This window comes from Myotis nattereri (genome assembly GCF_964212035.1).
Source record: "Myotis nattereri genome assembly, chromosome: 2".
Classification (NCBI taxonomy): domain Eukaryota; kingdom Metazoa; phylum Chordata; class Mammalia; order Chiroptera; family Vespertilionidae; genus Myotis; species Myotis nattereri.
In genome coordinates, this window is record NC_138076.1 from 185,054,791 (window position 1) to 185,071,274 (window position 16,484).

At 36.6% G+C, this 16,484-nt stretch overlaps 1 protein-coding gene across 1 annotated transcript in view; it reads right to left on the reverse strand.

The window, feature by feature from the left end:
- Nucleotides 1–16,484, reverse strand: part of PDE3A (phosphodiesterase 3A) — a gene marked incomplete at its 5' end in the record, with an annotated part of 247,394 nt that overhangs the window by 108,228 nt on the left and 122,682 nt on the right. The window lies entirely within an intron of this gene.

Consider the following 16,484-nt stretch of genomic DNA (forward strand, 5'->3'; position numbering starts at 1 on the left):
TCTTGATTAGGATAACAAACTTGAATTGGAAATAATTGCTCTGAAGTTAAATTTCAAAAACTTAGAGTTGAAAAAGTAGATTGATATACTCAGTAATGCCAAACATACTTAAAAGTTTTCCAATAACAGAATCAGATATTAGTGTGTGTTTTTTCAAGAAGCAAAAAGAAAAAAATGCTTTCTGTAAAATTTTAAAGTCTTATTTTATTCAATGCATATCCACTTTTATCATCAATGCCCAAATCTTCAGCAAGATGACAAACTTTCAGGCATTTTTCATGCTACTTTCCCCTCTATAAACAGTTTCACTTGGGGGAGGAGTGAAAAAAGGACAGATTGACTAAAGTGGCAGAGAACAATATGTGCCACAGCCCCATTACAATTCCCTTGGGTGTCTTCTCTCCTCTGAACTTGGTATTGCCAAGATTACTTTACTTCCACTTTTTTCAATTAGTGAGTTCTAACAAAACTTGTGCATTTTGTCCTCAGCTTCTTAAATGTTTCTGGGGATAATTTATTATAAGGCCTGGAGATATTCTCTTAGCTCAAGGATAAGGTAAAATATATCTATGCCCCCAAGTTCGATCCAGCCTCTCGTTTCTCCTTCATGGCTTCAGAATCCATTTGATAAATTGGAAGTGATTTTATGAGTTTGTTTGTACTACAACTAGTTCTTTTGCAGGGGCGGGGGGGGGGGGGGAGGGAGTTTCTTGGAAATTTATTTCCTTTATGGACATATTACGTGGGATCTAGGGATGAAGGAAAATAAACTAGACTACGGCATGATGTGGCAAGGAAAAGGGAAGTGGGAAAAACAAGGAAGCGTAGAGCATGCCCTGAAATTGTTTGTAGTCTTTTGTTAACTGCGGTAGGGAGAACTGCGGGTGTAAAAGGGTCACATGCTCTTCTGTGTCTGTTCTTACCTCAAGCACAGAGCTGAGGGACTTATTTACTTTGCTCTTTTCTTTTTTTAAAGCGACTACTAGGTACCAGAGCCTCTATTAAAGGCAAAACAAGAAGAACTTAGTGAATCTGGAAATAACAAACACAAGGAAATAGACAAATAGCTACTTAACAGTGGCTATTAGAAAACATCATCCTGGGTTGTAGAAGAGGAAGCTGGATTGCTATGTCAACTCAACACTGACCTTGTCAATTTGAATCAATAAGATACAGTGGATGGGACTTTTGCTTATTTGATTATATGTCTAAATTGCAAATTCCCTGGATTTTTTCTTAAAAGAAGCATACAATTAAATCTTTTTTTCTTACTTCTAACCATGACTTGAAATAGTAAATGTTCCACCATGAGTGTTAGGGTGATTTTATTGTTAGCCTTCATTATTTCTCCTCCTCCTCCTCTTCTTCTTCTCCCTCCTCCTCCTCCTCCTCCTCCTCCTCCTCCTCCTCCTCCTCCTCCTCCTCCTCTTCCTCCTCCTCTTTTTTTGAAAGGGAAATTACTGTTTTTATGCTGTTTCTGGCTCCAGGGTATGTACAAAATGCCCTAGATAGTATCCTTAGTAGACAGCCAATTCAATTCTTAAGAATCAATAAATTACACAATGTCTAGTCTCAACTTGAAAAGCATAGCCAAACTGGACTGCCCAGCTTGAGTTTGTAATGTTTTCCCTATTTCAAGGTATTATTATTCTAAACTTAAAGAATATTTCTTTTGTGCAAGTTCACTATATTCAAAAAGTTCATTAAAACTAGACCCTTTTAAAAATATTTAGTTTATAACTTATTACACAAAGACAATTTTAACCTCAAAAGACAAAGTCAGTCCAGAAATGGTTCTGAGTATGCTATATATTCCATTCGTAAGTCAATATACGAGATGTTTTAAAAATTGTTTAAAAATTGAATCCATTTAATTGGAAGATCTCTGATTTTCAGCCTCCCTCTTCCTTGCTGATTTAGCAATCCAGGGCCTTGTTGTGCAAGTTACTATACATATTATATTTACTGAGTCTTTTTATAACATTGTAGGTTCCAGACTGAAATTTCTTGAAATCAAATTCCAATTTCACGCTTATTAGCCCCATGAACCTGGTTAAGTTACTTTATCATTTCTAGGTTCAATTTCCTCACTTGTAAAATGTAGATAGTAATAATATTAGCTCCTTCATATAATTTTTATGAAGATAAGATCATCACTATAAAACCATTCAATAGCTTCTCATTTGTTTTACAATTAAATTCGAACTCACTACAATAATCTACAAGGTTTAGATACTACTTATCCTGCCTGGAATAAATTTTTCCATTTTTTAAAAAATTTTATTGTTTAAGGTATTACACATAGTAGTGCATATGTCTCTCCTCCCCCTCCACTGACCTTCCCCTGGTCTCCCCTACCCCCCGGCACATGCCCTTGCCCCCAGTGTCTTGTGTCTGTTGGTTGTGCTTATATGTATGCATACAAGTCCTTCGGTTGATCTCTTAACCCCCCAACTCTCTTTTACCTTCCTGCTGTAGTTTGACAGTCTATTCAATGCTTCTTTGCCTCTGTCTATTTTTGTTCAACAGTTTGTAATGTTCTTTATTATCCATAAATGAGTGAGATCATGTGGTATTTATCTTTCACTGACTGGTTTATTTCACTTAGCATAATTTTCCCATTTCTTAAGGCTGTTAGCTCACTCTCATCATTCAGGTTTCATTTCAAGTAACACCTTCTTAGAGACACTTTCCGTGACTGACCAATCATCCACCCATCCATCCATCATTCATTCATTTGATCAACTATCCATTCATCAAACATAAACAAATACATACTGAGCACCTACCCTGGACTGGGCTTGGTAGTAAGTACTAAGTACTGGGGTTAGGAAGTAAACAAGAGGCCAGCCTTACCTTCATCTTCCCCCATTACTCTTCAGCATGACTGCCTGTTTCCTGCATTTATTGCAATCTAAAATGATTTTGTTTATTTCAGTACTGTTTATTGTCTGTTTCCGATTCTAGAAAATGAGCTTTAGAACAGCAGAAACCTTGTTGGTCTTATTTGCTATGTGCACTGTGGCTGACACCAATTAAGGGAATCAATAAATATTTGTTTAAAGAATGACTGACTGATTCATTCAGAAGAAAATTAAATAAGGGGACTCAACTAGTTAGGACTTTAGATAATGTGGAGTTGATTCAAACTTCTATAGTTGTCAAAATACTTCCTGATCCTCAATATCATTCTATGGATTTCTCTTGCTAGAAAAAAGCTTCTTATGAGATATATGTTTGTCAAATTATAATGAATAAAATGGATATGATTTTCATTTTTAAATTCTGTGGCACCTCTTTTTTTGTTTAAAGGATTTACTGTACTTACGCTAAGGGATTGTTTTTCAAGCAAGATATTAGGATATCATCATATATATTGAGCGGCCAGATTATTATGACCACCCCATCAGTACTTCGTTGGGCCACCTTTTGCCTTCCATACTGCGATGATTCTTCTTGGCATTGACTCCACAAGATGTTGAAAGGTGATGCGAGGAATCTGACACCATGCCTGATGAATAGCACTGTCCAGTTCCGTGAGATTTGATGGTTGTGGAACCAGCTGCCTGATGGCTCTTTTAACTTCATCCCACAAATGCTCAATTGGATTGAGATCTAGTGATTGTGGGGGCCACCTAAGCAAGGTAAAGTCTCCCTCATGTTCTTGAAATCACTCCTACACAATACAAGCACCGTGGCATGGCGCATTGTATTGTTGGAAGAAGCCATCTACATCCAGTGGTCGGCAAACTGCGGCTAAGCAAACCGAGGCTCGCGAGCCACATGCGGCTCTTTGGCCCCTTGAGTGTGGCTCTTCCACAAAATACCGGCTCTTCCACAATATACCGACTTCTGTGCATGGGCCATGAAGTTTCAATCGCACTGTATATCCACGCTTGCACGTGGTATTTTGTGGAAGAGCCACACTCAAGGGGCCAAAGAGCCGCATGTGGCTCATGAGTCGCAGTTTGCCGACCACGGGTATGCCATCAACATGATAGGATGAACTTGATCAGCAGCAATACTTAGGTATGTTGTGCTATTCAGATGTTGTTCCACACAAATTAAAGGGCCCAAATCATGCCAGGAAAACATGCCCCAAACCATAACACTGCCCCCACCAGCTTGAAGGGTTGTACTCATGCATGTGGGGTGCATGCTTTCCTGCTGTTTCCGCCAAATTCTCACTCTGCCACCTGCATGATGCAACTGGAAACGTGATTCATCAGACCACATGACTTTTTTCCAATGCTCGACTGTCCAATCCTTGTGTTCTTGTGTGAATTGGAGATGTTTTATCTTGGTAACTGCAGACAGCAAAGGTGTTCGAACAGGCCTTCGGCTTTCATATCCCATACAATGCAGTGTACGGCTACTTTGCCTACAAACGTCAGGTAGTCATAATACTCTGGCCACTCCGTATATATACATATAGTTAATCCTCATCTGAGGATATTTTTCCCATTGATTTTTAGAGAGTAGAAGGTAGGGAGAAATGAGAGAGAGAGAGAGAGAGAGAGAGAGAGAGAGAGAGAGAGAGAGAGAGAGAGAGACAGAAATTAATGTGAGACACATTGATTGGTTGCCTCTCACATGTGCCTCTACCAGGATTGGGGACTGGGGAATACAGATTGGTGCAGCCACTATGGAAAATAGTATGGAGGGTTTTCTCAAAAAATTAAAAATGTAACTGCATTATGACCCAGCAATTTCTCTTCTGCGTATACACCCAAATGTACCCAAAACACTGATTTGAAAGAATATATGCACTCTTATGTTCATTGCAGCATTATTTACAATAGCCAAGCTATGAAAATGCCACAAGAGCCCACCAACAGACGATTGGATTAAACAGCTTCCATTGTATCCATATACAATGGAATATTACTTAGCCATAAAAAAGAACTTCATCTTCTCATTTGCAACAGCATTGATGAACTTAAGATTATATCATGCTAACTGAAATAAGTGAGAGAAAAATAAATAACATATGATTTCACTGACATATGGAAATCTAAAGAACAAGATAAATGAACAAAAAAAAAATTGCAACAGTCTTACAGACATAGAAAACAGACTGATGGTTGCCAGAAGGGTTGGGGGTTGGGGACTTGGGTGAAAAGCTGAAAGGATTAAGAAGTACAAATTGGTAATTACAAAATAATCATGGGGCTGTAAAGTACAGCATAGGGAGTATAGTAAAAAATATTGTAATTAAATATGGTGCCAGGTGCTTACTGAAAGTATCAGGGGGATCACTGTGCAAAGTGAAACACCTGAAACTAATAAAAGATAATATTAACTATAAGCTGCAATTGAAGAATTAAATGTTTTTTTAAAGAGTAGGAGAATCATACAAACATTAAAAAAGGTCACAGTAAAAAGTAATAAACCTATTTAAAAAGGGATGGACTACCTGGTTTATATCTTTTGTTTTTTGCCTCCCTATCTTCCTGCCTGGAAGAGGTAGAGGGTTCTGGGGATGAATTGCCTCCGCCTCAACATCCTGAAGACATGGAAGTGTAATCATTGAGTTCCAGGTGAGCAGACATGTACAAATGCAAACCAGCTCTTTCTCTCCTGCCCTCTTCCCCTGTCCTCTCCCTCTCTGAGCATCAATAAAGACAGGCAACAAATATATAACAGCAAAGGCCTTGGAAATGGATGAGAAACAGATCCACACACATTAACAGATTTGGATTCCCTCCAAAACAAAGTCATAACATTCTAACCATACTGGTAGCATGTAGAGAAACAATGTATGTCATTAGGTTGATTTGCATTATGTATACCACCCATATACCAAATTCAAACTCATGAATTAAACAAACGTGGTAAAACTGTATCGCACAAAAATTTGAACATTAATGTACATAGGCACATTTTTTTTTTATAACTGAAAAGTTGAAACAACTCAAATGCCCATTAACTAATCAATGGATAAATAAAATGTGGTATATCTGCACAACTTATTTGTCATTAAAAAGGAATAAAGTAGTGACACATGATGTAACATAGATGAGCCTTCAAAATATTATACTAGGAAACAGAGATCAATAAAATAAAAAAAAAGACCACAAAGCGTGATTCCTTTTATTAAAAATAGTCCAGAACAGGCAAGTCTATAGAGACAGAAAATAGATAAGTGGTTGGCTGGGGCTGGAAGTGATAGGGAGGGAGGAAGGGGTGAGAAGTGATTGCAGATGGACATAGGTTTTCTTTTGGGGATGAAGAAAATGTTCTGGAATGAGATAGTAATGATCCCACAACAGTGAAAAAAAAAATACATATAATCAACTCAATCAATTATATTCTTTGAGTAAATTTCATGGTATATAAATGTAAATTATATCCCAATAAAGCTGTTTTGCAAAATAAGCACACACACACCTCTATGCACACACACATCCCACACTAAAGAAGCTCCTTAAGAAAACAAACACACTGATAAGCATGAGATTCATCATCTCTATTTAAATTTTTGATGTGCTGTTGAAAACGTTGTGGGATAGCATAGAACTTTATAATTAACTTGTTTTTGTGTAATATATTTTAGCTGTATTAAAGAGTAAAAACAAGCATGGATTATTTCTAGTAGAAAGTGGTATGCGCATGGTGATTGTTATTCCTATTACTAGCTACTTAGGAATCGCGTAGGAAAATTTCCACTTACACTAATTCCACCTGCTGGTTCTGAACCAAAGGGAGATTTCATAAGTATGTACTTACATTGTTTTTATTGCTAAATTGGCTCCAGGAGTAATTCTCCACTAAAGAGATATAATATTTGACATTTTTAGATTTGTTATTTTAAATTGTGGTTCACACAGTAGCTTTCATTTTCCTCTTCTCTATGATCAACCCCCTCTCACAATATTTGAGTGTCCATTGCAGCACTAATATGGGCATTTGAAACTTATTTTTAATAATCTTCTTGCAATAATTCCTCAAATAATTGTTTTGACCAATATGTAGCCTTCCATACATATTAACATCAGTAACCACATAAGCCAATATTATATACCAAGAGCTCTTAGATGCTTTGTGTACAAGGAAGACAGAAATGGAATTTTGCTCATCTCATTTTAACAAAAGAAAAAGAAACATAAGCAAATTAAAATAGAATGTAAACTTGCATTTGTTTTTTTCCTACTAATGGGAGAGTCCTTACTGTGTTCCAGGCATTCATTAAATATTTTCTATGCATTATGCCAAGAAATCCTCAAAATAATCCCTGTGGAGTAATATAATTTCCCAGCATTTGTAAATTACAGAACTGTGATATACAGAGAACTCTTTACCATGTGGAATCTGCCAAAAGTCTGCCTTTGAAACACTAGCTCTTACCCTCTACACTGTACCCCTTCTCCCTCCACATATTAAGAGTGAATTGGATGCTAATGAATAACAACTCTGGAAACCATGAGTTCTTCCCAGAGAGGCAGGGGATAACAATGAGAATTGAAGTAAAGATGGTAGGATGTGACATTAGAGTTGGGTTTTAAGGTGTGTATAAGAGATTATTAGGGAGAGGGGGAATGCTAGGTAGGCTGGGATCAACATACAGGGTGGGCAAAAGTAGATTTATAGTTGTGAGTATGCGAAACACAGTATATTCTTATATTCTTATTTATTTTTGTATTCTATTTTTTTCCATACAAAAAACTGTAAACCTACTTTTGTCCACCCTTGTATATAGAACCTTGTGCATGAAGTTAAAGGGTTCAGAATAGCCCTGGATGCTTAACTTAGTTTGTTAGAGGATACAACAAAGATGTGGGTTTGATTCCCAGTCAGAGCACATACAAGAATCAACCAATGAATGCATAAATAATTAAAACAACAAGCCTCTCTCTCTCTCTCTCTCTCTCTCTCTCTCTCTCTCTCTCTCTCTCTCTCTCTCTCTCTCTCTCCTTCCACCTCTTTCTCTTCCTCTCCTTTCCTTTTACTGAAATCAATAAATAAAAAATTTTAAGAGTTCAGAATATATTTTAAATGCAAAAGCAGACAATAGCATTTTAAAATTAATAACTCATTCCTCTCTTCTTCCTATAAGGAAATGTCTAGTCCATTCAAGATACATTTGAATTGGGGTATAAACATCTCATCTTTTCACATTCAAAGATTAACAACCTTTATGATCTCATCTGTGTGTTTACATGTACAACTGCATCAGCAGGTTATGATTAATCAAAGAAAAGAAAAGCCTAATAAAGTAGAAACCCAACAACAGGAGACGGAGAATTGACAACACAAAGGTGTGTGTGTGGTGGGAATCTTACTCTTTCCTTCCTTTAAACAGTAATTTAAATATCAGCTGCAGCCTGAGCACCTTTAAAGGATCCTTGAGACAGAAAATGAATCCCGTGATCTAAAGCGGTCAAGAAGTACTCAGATTTCCATTTCTTTATTTACTCAGATTAGTGTAAGGGCTTGTACCACTCAGAACATTGCTCTTAAAGTATGAATGTGAACATGAATGAGAAGATAAAAATTTAACCTCATGACATATATTACTCATCAGAGGTAGGTCATACCCACCTCGTTGATTGAAGAGGACTAAAGAGGTCGCTCTGGGAGAAGCAAAGAATGAAGGTCTTCAGAAAGCCAATGATATCCTTGCTTTGAAGAGGAGACCCATATTACATAATTTCATTCACTAATTCAATAATAATGAAGCACTTACTAACAGCCAGATGCTGAGTTATATAAGGAAGATACAAAGTGGAATGAGTGTCTACTTTGAAGGAAGTCGTATTCAACAGAGGGAAAGAAAAGATATAAATGAAGAATTAAAATATAATAATATAACCCTTAAAATATCTGTTCCTCAAAGACAAGAAAGGTTGCATAAATTGTTGAACATGTGTTTTGAAGGTTGAAGAGAGTTTTGTTATAAAGAAATGGAGGGAGTCAAGGGGTACAGAGCAGCGGTTCTTAACCTGTGGGTCGCGACCCCTTTGGGGGTCCCCTAAGACCATCGGAAAACACATATAATTACATATTGTTTTTGTGATTAATCACTATGCTTTAATTATGTTCAATTTGTAACAATGAAAATACATCCTGCATATCAGATATTTACATTACAATTCAAAACAGTAGCAAAATTACAGTTATGAAGTAGCAACGAAAATAATTTTATGGTTGGGGGTCACCACAACATGAGGAACTGTATTAAAGGGTTGCAGCATTAGGAAGGTTGAGAACCACTGATATAGAGGATCCTTCCTGATGGATAAAACATCAACTCACTCATTTTGCGCAAATACATGGATTATTTGTTCATGAAAAGAAGACTAGTCCAATGATGGACTCTACTTAGGACACACTATAAAAGTGGAGGCAAATTTTGAAGGGCCTACATGGCACTTTAAAAACTTTAAAATTTACACCATGCTTCTAAGACACCCATTGCTTTATTCAGATTTCTTCTTTAGAAAGATACCAATTAAAAAAAATGTATAATAGACTGGGGTCAGGTGAAGGTTGGAGCCTGCATGCAGGAAGACCAGTTAAGAAACAATTCTGTAATCTGGGCAAAAGATAAGGAGGATCTGAGCCAAGTCAGAGACAACAGAAATAGAGGAGGTAAAGGAGACATCCCTGTGGTGGAACTTTATTTACTTAAAAAGACAAATTTGGACAGTTTTAGAAAGAAAATATTACTCACAATGTGTGCACTTTTCATATTATACTATAAACTAGTGGCCTGGTGCACAAATTCTTGCACACTGAAAGGAAACTAATTAGAAGAAAAATATTTTTTTTAATACAACAAAATGTTTAATGAGCAAATTCATCTTAGCAAATATGAAACCGTCACAGAAGAGGGGCAGGGCCACGGGACTAGAGGAGAGAATCAACTACATTAAGAAACCAAGGGGAAGACTAGAGGCCAAAGGGCTGGAGCTGCGGAGCTGGGGAGGGAGAGGGAGGGCAAAGAGCCAGACAACAAAATTCAAAATTGTTTGGCCATAAAATAAGAGACTTTGTCAAACATATTTTACACACATTAAATATCTACATAGAATACACATGAACTACTCTGTGTTAAATAAGAATGTGACAATTGCCTAGTATCCTATCTTCATATTTGTTACCACCTATTTTGCTAATATTTATCCTTTCTGTCCTATACATCTATCATTTTCTTTTTATTTCTTTAAATATAGCTTTAAAGATGACACTGCATGTATAACTATTTTGTATTCAGAGAACCTGTTAGCAGACAAATTAATTAAAAATTCTTTAAAGTTTCCAAAGATTTGCTTTATATATAGCTATTTGTATTTTGATGGCATATGTTAGTACTTAAAGGTATAAGTCTATCCACTTAGCAAGCTCAGGGTGTAGATGTTTCAGACTTGGGTATGAGATGTAAGATATTTTTTTAAAAAGCTCTTATTTCATAGTCCCTAGAATTTAATTAAAAATAGAAGCCAAAGATATAGAATAAATAATTTAAAAATTACTAAGGATTTTCCTTTTAAATGAATCTAATAATGGTCACTCTCATTGTTCAATTAACCTCTTAGTTGTTTTAGAAAGTATGACTCTTGTCCAAATGTTAACAATTTCCCAATGTCTTAATTGACAATAATTTCCCAATGAAGCTATACTTCCCAAAGTTCAGATAAATTGCTGTCGTGCAATTTTTTTTTTTCCAATGGAATAAATTTCACACTAAGGTTTACATCTAGGCTCCACTATAAGTGAGTTTCATAAATTTATTTCACTTCTCTGAGCTTCAGTTTCTAAATGAAATTGCAGTAATTATTTATCTTACCCCTCTCAGAGGAATTTTATAATGGAGCAAATGAGAGAAGAAACGTAAAAGTGCTTTCTTACTGATGTAATGGTTGTGATTAGAAGAAACATCCTTAAATTGTGAAGCAATTTTCAAACTACTGACTATACAATTTGTAAATTTAGTATGAGGTTCAGCATAGGAAATGTAGAATTTTCTTAAATTTACGATTACGTCTCTACACATCTAATAAGCATTATTGTGCCTATAATGATGGAATAAGAAGAGATAACTGTTCATAAGGTACTGCAAACTGTCTTACAAAAATACATATAGAAAATGTGTTCTCAGAAATTCAGTTCTTTAACACAAGAGGCACTGGTTTTTCTGAGGTTACTAGAACAAATACTGGAGCAATTTTGTTTTGGAATGTCAAAATAAATAGAAACCAATCCAATAGGAACTCAGAAGAGAGTTGCGTGGGGTGGGTATCAGAAATATGTCCTGATAAGGAAAATCCTGTTGGCCTAGTTCTGGGTGACATTTCGAAGGATCAGTCCTCTGGATTATGATAAGGAAGAGTGATTTTTTTTTTTTTTTTTTGGCTGAACTCTGAACCAGACAACAATAAATCTCTTTTCATTCTCAGGATCCCAATTCTGATTTGCTATAAAGTTTTAATTAAATCCAGTCAGAACTTAGGTTAAGTGGAGGTGTTTAAAAATATGGTTATTTTCTTTAAAATGAACAGAGCATAATTCTAATTAATGCACCCAAATGAGAAGGCTTGGGGGAGGATTTGATTGATTGACATTCCATTTTTTAATTTGTTGAGCTTAGTGAGGCATGTCCATTTCTCTTTTTAATTTACTAATTAATTTTAAAAGAAAGGGAGAATTATTTAAATGGTATGTTTCCACAATACCAATTCTTTATAAAGTATATTTTACGTCATTAATATTCATTTGTAGACTCATATTCAATCCTTGAAAAATTATATTTAATCTACTATTGGGTTCTCACATTAGATGTCTCTCATGAATCTTATATTCTGCCTCTTATTTCCAGTTTCTGGAGAAGGGTGTGCCAATGACATGCAGGAAAGTCCAGTTTACCCATTTAAAGACCCTCCTTCTAAATGAGGTCACATTCTGAGGTACTGGAGGTTGGATGTGAATATATCTTTTTTTAGGGGTGGGGGGGGGAAGAGAGATAATTCAACACATAAAATATAGGTCTTAATTTTCTCAAATATAAAATTGGGAATATAGACTACCTAATGGGGCTCACCATGACTTATGAATGGTGCAAAATAAAAAAATATACTTAAAGTGGTATTGGTAGCACCTGCTGAAGAAAAGAACCTGATCCGAGCTGTGCTGTCTCCATTTTCTAGGGAAACCTGAGTAGAACCAGTTGGGCCCAGTGATTGGCCACGTGATTCCTCGGACAGATTTGCTTTAGAGATTTACGACTCCTGGATTAGATGATCTCCAAGACCTTGCTAGCCATTACTTTTATGACTCTAGAACAGTTTTCAGACCCGCATTCTTATTTTATAGATGAAATCAACAAAATGTGACCAGCATGTGTTTTTTCCAAGAATTTCTTTTACCAATAATTTTTAACAAGAAAACCTAATCAGAAAAAAAGATTGTTCTCATAACTCAGAGCACTTCCAGTATTATTCTTATTAATTCTTTTCCGAATGTTCTTCAATTGTCCGACACCAGTCTATTCTCAGCATATCCTCTGTTTCTTCTATACATAGACACTTCTCAGCACATGCTCACGTTAGTAAATCAGAAGTGTCACAAAGCACCTATTTCCTTGGTGTGACATCCTGGCTCAACAGGCCTCCGCTATATGTTCTATGGGAAGATCATGAATATGTCCCTGCCTCAGTTTTCTCAGCTGCAAAATGGGGATATTAATAAAAATATTATCAGGTATGTACAGGGAGTCTATATTCCTTAGCAATAAGTTATTACTAAGTTATTATAGATGCAATAAGGTCTAGGAAGGTAATGGCCATGTCAAAGATTTTGAACATTATAAATATCATCAAGAAAACAAAGAATCAATAATAAAAGGAGCTGGATAATCCTAGTAGAAGCAGCTTTCATTCATTTACTGTAGCTAGCTACTAGATATAGATTGTCTGTTGTGTTGCGCCTGTAATTCAGTGTCATTATTCTTCCCAGGTGCTACCATCAGAAAAATTCACTACGTATTACTAAATACCAGTGTGTTAGTGCAGCTCCTCAAATGTGACCATCTTATATAACAAAAGCCTAATATGCAAGTCAACCAAACGGTGGAATGACCAGTCGCTATGATGCACACTGACCACCAGGGGGCAGATGCTCAATTCAGGAGCTGCCCCCAGCCTGCAGGCCCCAGGTCAGCCAAGGCAGGTGCTTGCGCGGGCGGGGGGGGGGGGGGGGGGCGGGGGGGGGCGCGGGTTGAGAAAGGGAATGAAATGAAAGCAGGGCTGCAATGAAAAGACTGAGAAATAGCAAATCAGATGTAAATTAATGTGACAACTTCCTCAGGTGCAAATTATTCCCAACCTAAATGTCCAGCAATTGAGAGTTACTATTCACAATTAAAAAGAATGACAACAATGACCAAAAAATGACCTATCAAAATTGCCCAGGCATTCCAAAGCTTCTGTACCCTTTGATCATCACTTTTAATCCTCCTCAGAAAGAGCTGGTTCCTTCTCACAAATTCCCTCACTTTCCATCAGAGTCTGGCCTCCTAGATTCGAGCACTCCCAGCTGGGCAGGCAGAGCCTGAGAAAGTTTTGCGGGTTTCCCCCTTTTTTTTTTTTTTAAAGTTATACAGACACACATAAAATGTCTGCTTCGACATTTTAGCCACCTCAACACATGAAACGATGGGGTTTAAACAGTAAAATAACAATATAATGGGGGGGAAAAAGTCTTGCCCCTGGCATCAGGTACTATAAACATCAAGGAGTGCCAGTGTAAACCTTTATTCAAGAGACTGGCTTCTTTGTCAAGCAAGGCCTTTCTTCCAAAACATCCTTGCTGCCATATGTCTGCACTCCGCCAGCTGCAGATCTAATAAGAAAGTTCTTATTCATGTTGTATAATGTTTTACAGGTTTGCCACGGGGGTCACTTGCTGCGAGTTCTTTACGTCAGAGTCAGAACTCTAACAAACAGAGAGTGGGAAGATGCCAAGAAATGTAGGTTGGGAGGAGGGAGGATGGGGGGAAAAGAAAGGAAACAGTGCATCAAGCTCATGGCCTTTCTATTTATCTTGCACTCATTTAATGCCTCGAGCGATCTTCTTATTATTAGGGAAGAAATAGAGAGGAGAGGGGGCAACTATTAGGTTGCACAAACACTATAATCAAATATAAGTCTAGAAATGTTTAACTAACTCTCTCCTGACTCACTCAGAAAGAGGAGATGCATTAATCTTTCCAGATGCTTGATAGCTAGCTATTGAATTATGCTTCTGCTCTTGTTTTCATCGTGTTAAAAAATACTAAGAAAACAATGTCTCCTAATGATTCTAAAACATAAAGATCTTATTAGGTCCATACTTTATTTCACTGAGGGGGTTGGATAGATAGATCATCAATTACAAACACAATATTATCAATATAAACTCATACTGATGTAAAATGAGATACAACAAGTAAAAGAAATAAAACCAGTTATGACTGGCACTAAATGTTTTCTAAAATAAATGGATGATAGCTTTTACTGAATCTTCACTACTCCACATCCCACGTGCCTTGTTATGAAATGATCAAATGGATTTGTAGATTATTCATGAAATGCAGATCTCTGTGACCAGGTGCTTAGAGGTTTATAAGGCACATTAGACATACTTGTATTACCATTTTTTCCCATGTTGACTTGCTTTCATTGCAGCACTATATCTCTTTAGCAAATTTGACAGGAAAGCATATTTTCCAGGCAATTTTTAGATTCTGGATACAGTTTAAAAACGTAATCACATGTAAATGAGTTATTTTTTTTCAAAAGATAAAATGCCATCTCAATAAAAAGTATTGCTGGATTGTTAAAATACAGAATTAAAAACAAATAAATAGGTGACAACAGAGTTATTGACTAGAAGTCCACTTGAGAATGATAAATATTATTAGGAAGAAAAATAATTTTTTGTGGAAAAATAGCACTAATTAAATAGAAGATAAGACATTTTTATTTAGGTGCCCAATCCAATGGGCAAAGGCAGTGAAGGTGTGGAGCCATCATCAAGTGTGATGTTCATGTCACAATAGAGATTTCAGACAATAATCTTTGCAAGAGTTGAGAGGAGGAGAAAAGTGGCCTCAGAACTTCCAAATAACTCTCAGGTAAATTTTATCTTAGTGTTCAAAGCCTCATCAATTTCAAAATAGAGTCCTAGAACAGGGGGGTATTTTATTTTACTCGGAAAGCTTTATTATTATAAATAAGAAGAACAATTATTATTATTTAATCCTTATTTATATATATTCAGGGAAAAAGCAAAAATCTCCAAGTGGGAACATTTTCTTTGGCTCTCAATACTGATAAGATAGCAATTTTTAGTAACTCATTTTCTTGTTTTGCAATCTTCTTACTTTGGTGACTCTCTCCCCTTGTCTGTCTTTCAATCACTGACCTTCTCATGCTCTTAGAAGTAGTCTTTAGTAAACTCAGCAGAGGGCTTGAAACCCCCAAAATATATAATAATACTTTGCAAAGTCTGTCAAATTTTAATATCATCCTTCACTGAATTCAAATGCACTCAGGCAGCATTAATATTACATAACATATTAGCAAAAATCCTGGTAAGACTAAATCTTATACGGCTAGTGACTAGTGTTAAATTTTGAAATAATAACTGACATTGAAGAGTCTTTGCTTAAAATAATTTCCACTTTGTTTCAATGGAAGCACCTTAGCTAGTTTGAAAGCACACAGTGAAGCAGGAGAGAGCAAAGACTCAAGATAAATCAGGATGTTTACACTCAGAACAATTCATAAAAGGAAAAGTCAAGTTATTTTTTTTTTAAAGAAACGTTTAGTCCTTCAAATTCCAGTTGGCAGGCCACATTAGAGTCTCTCGAATGTAAAATTCAACATAATGATGACAATAAAAACAATGAACACTTAAGTAATGATTGCTATATAGCACGCTTTTCAAAACATGCTATACAGGTGAACTCATTTAATCTTCACAGGTACTCTGTGAGGTTGGTATACTATCCTTCCCTTTGAAGAAAAGTAAGGTAGAGTGAGATTACTAACTTGCTCAGTGGTCCAGAGGCACTCTGTAGCTCCATTCTCCTAACCACTAGACTGCACTGCACAGAGGTTACCGCTGAGGATGAGGGAGGGGGTGAGATGGATTAGGAATCCACACTGGCCTTCCCAGGTTCCAGAGTCTCTGCCTTCAAAATACTTCGCAATTTTAACCACACTCAACTCATTAAAATCTCCAACCTAGATTCCTGCAGAGCCTGACCACCAGGCATTCTGACAGCTGCTTCCTCACATCACTCAGGTGCTCCAGCAGCTCCTCAAAGAAGCCTCCCCGGACCACGCCAGGGCACCCTTTTCCCCTCTACCCTTTTTCCCTACTGTAGTTTCTTCCTAGCACTCAGTCTTCCTTCATCATTTGTTTTCTTAATCATTTGTTTATTGACTGCCTTTCTGCAATAGTTCTCAAACTCTCCCAATCACCAGGAAGGCCTGTTAAAG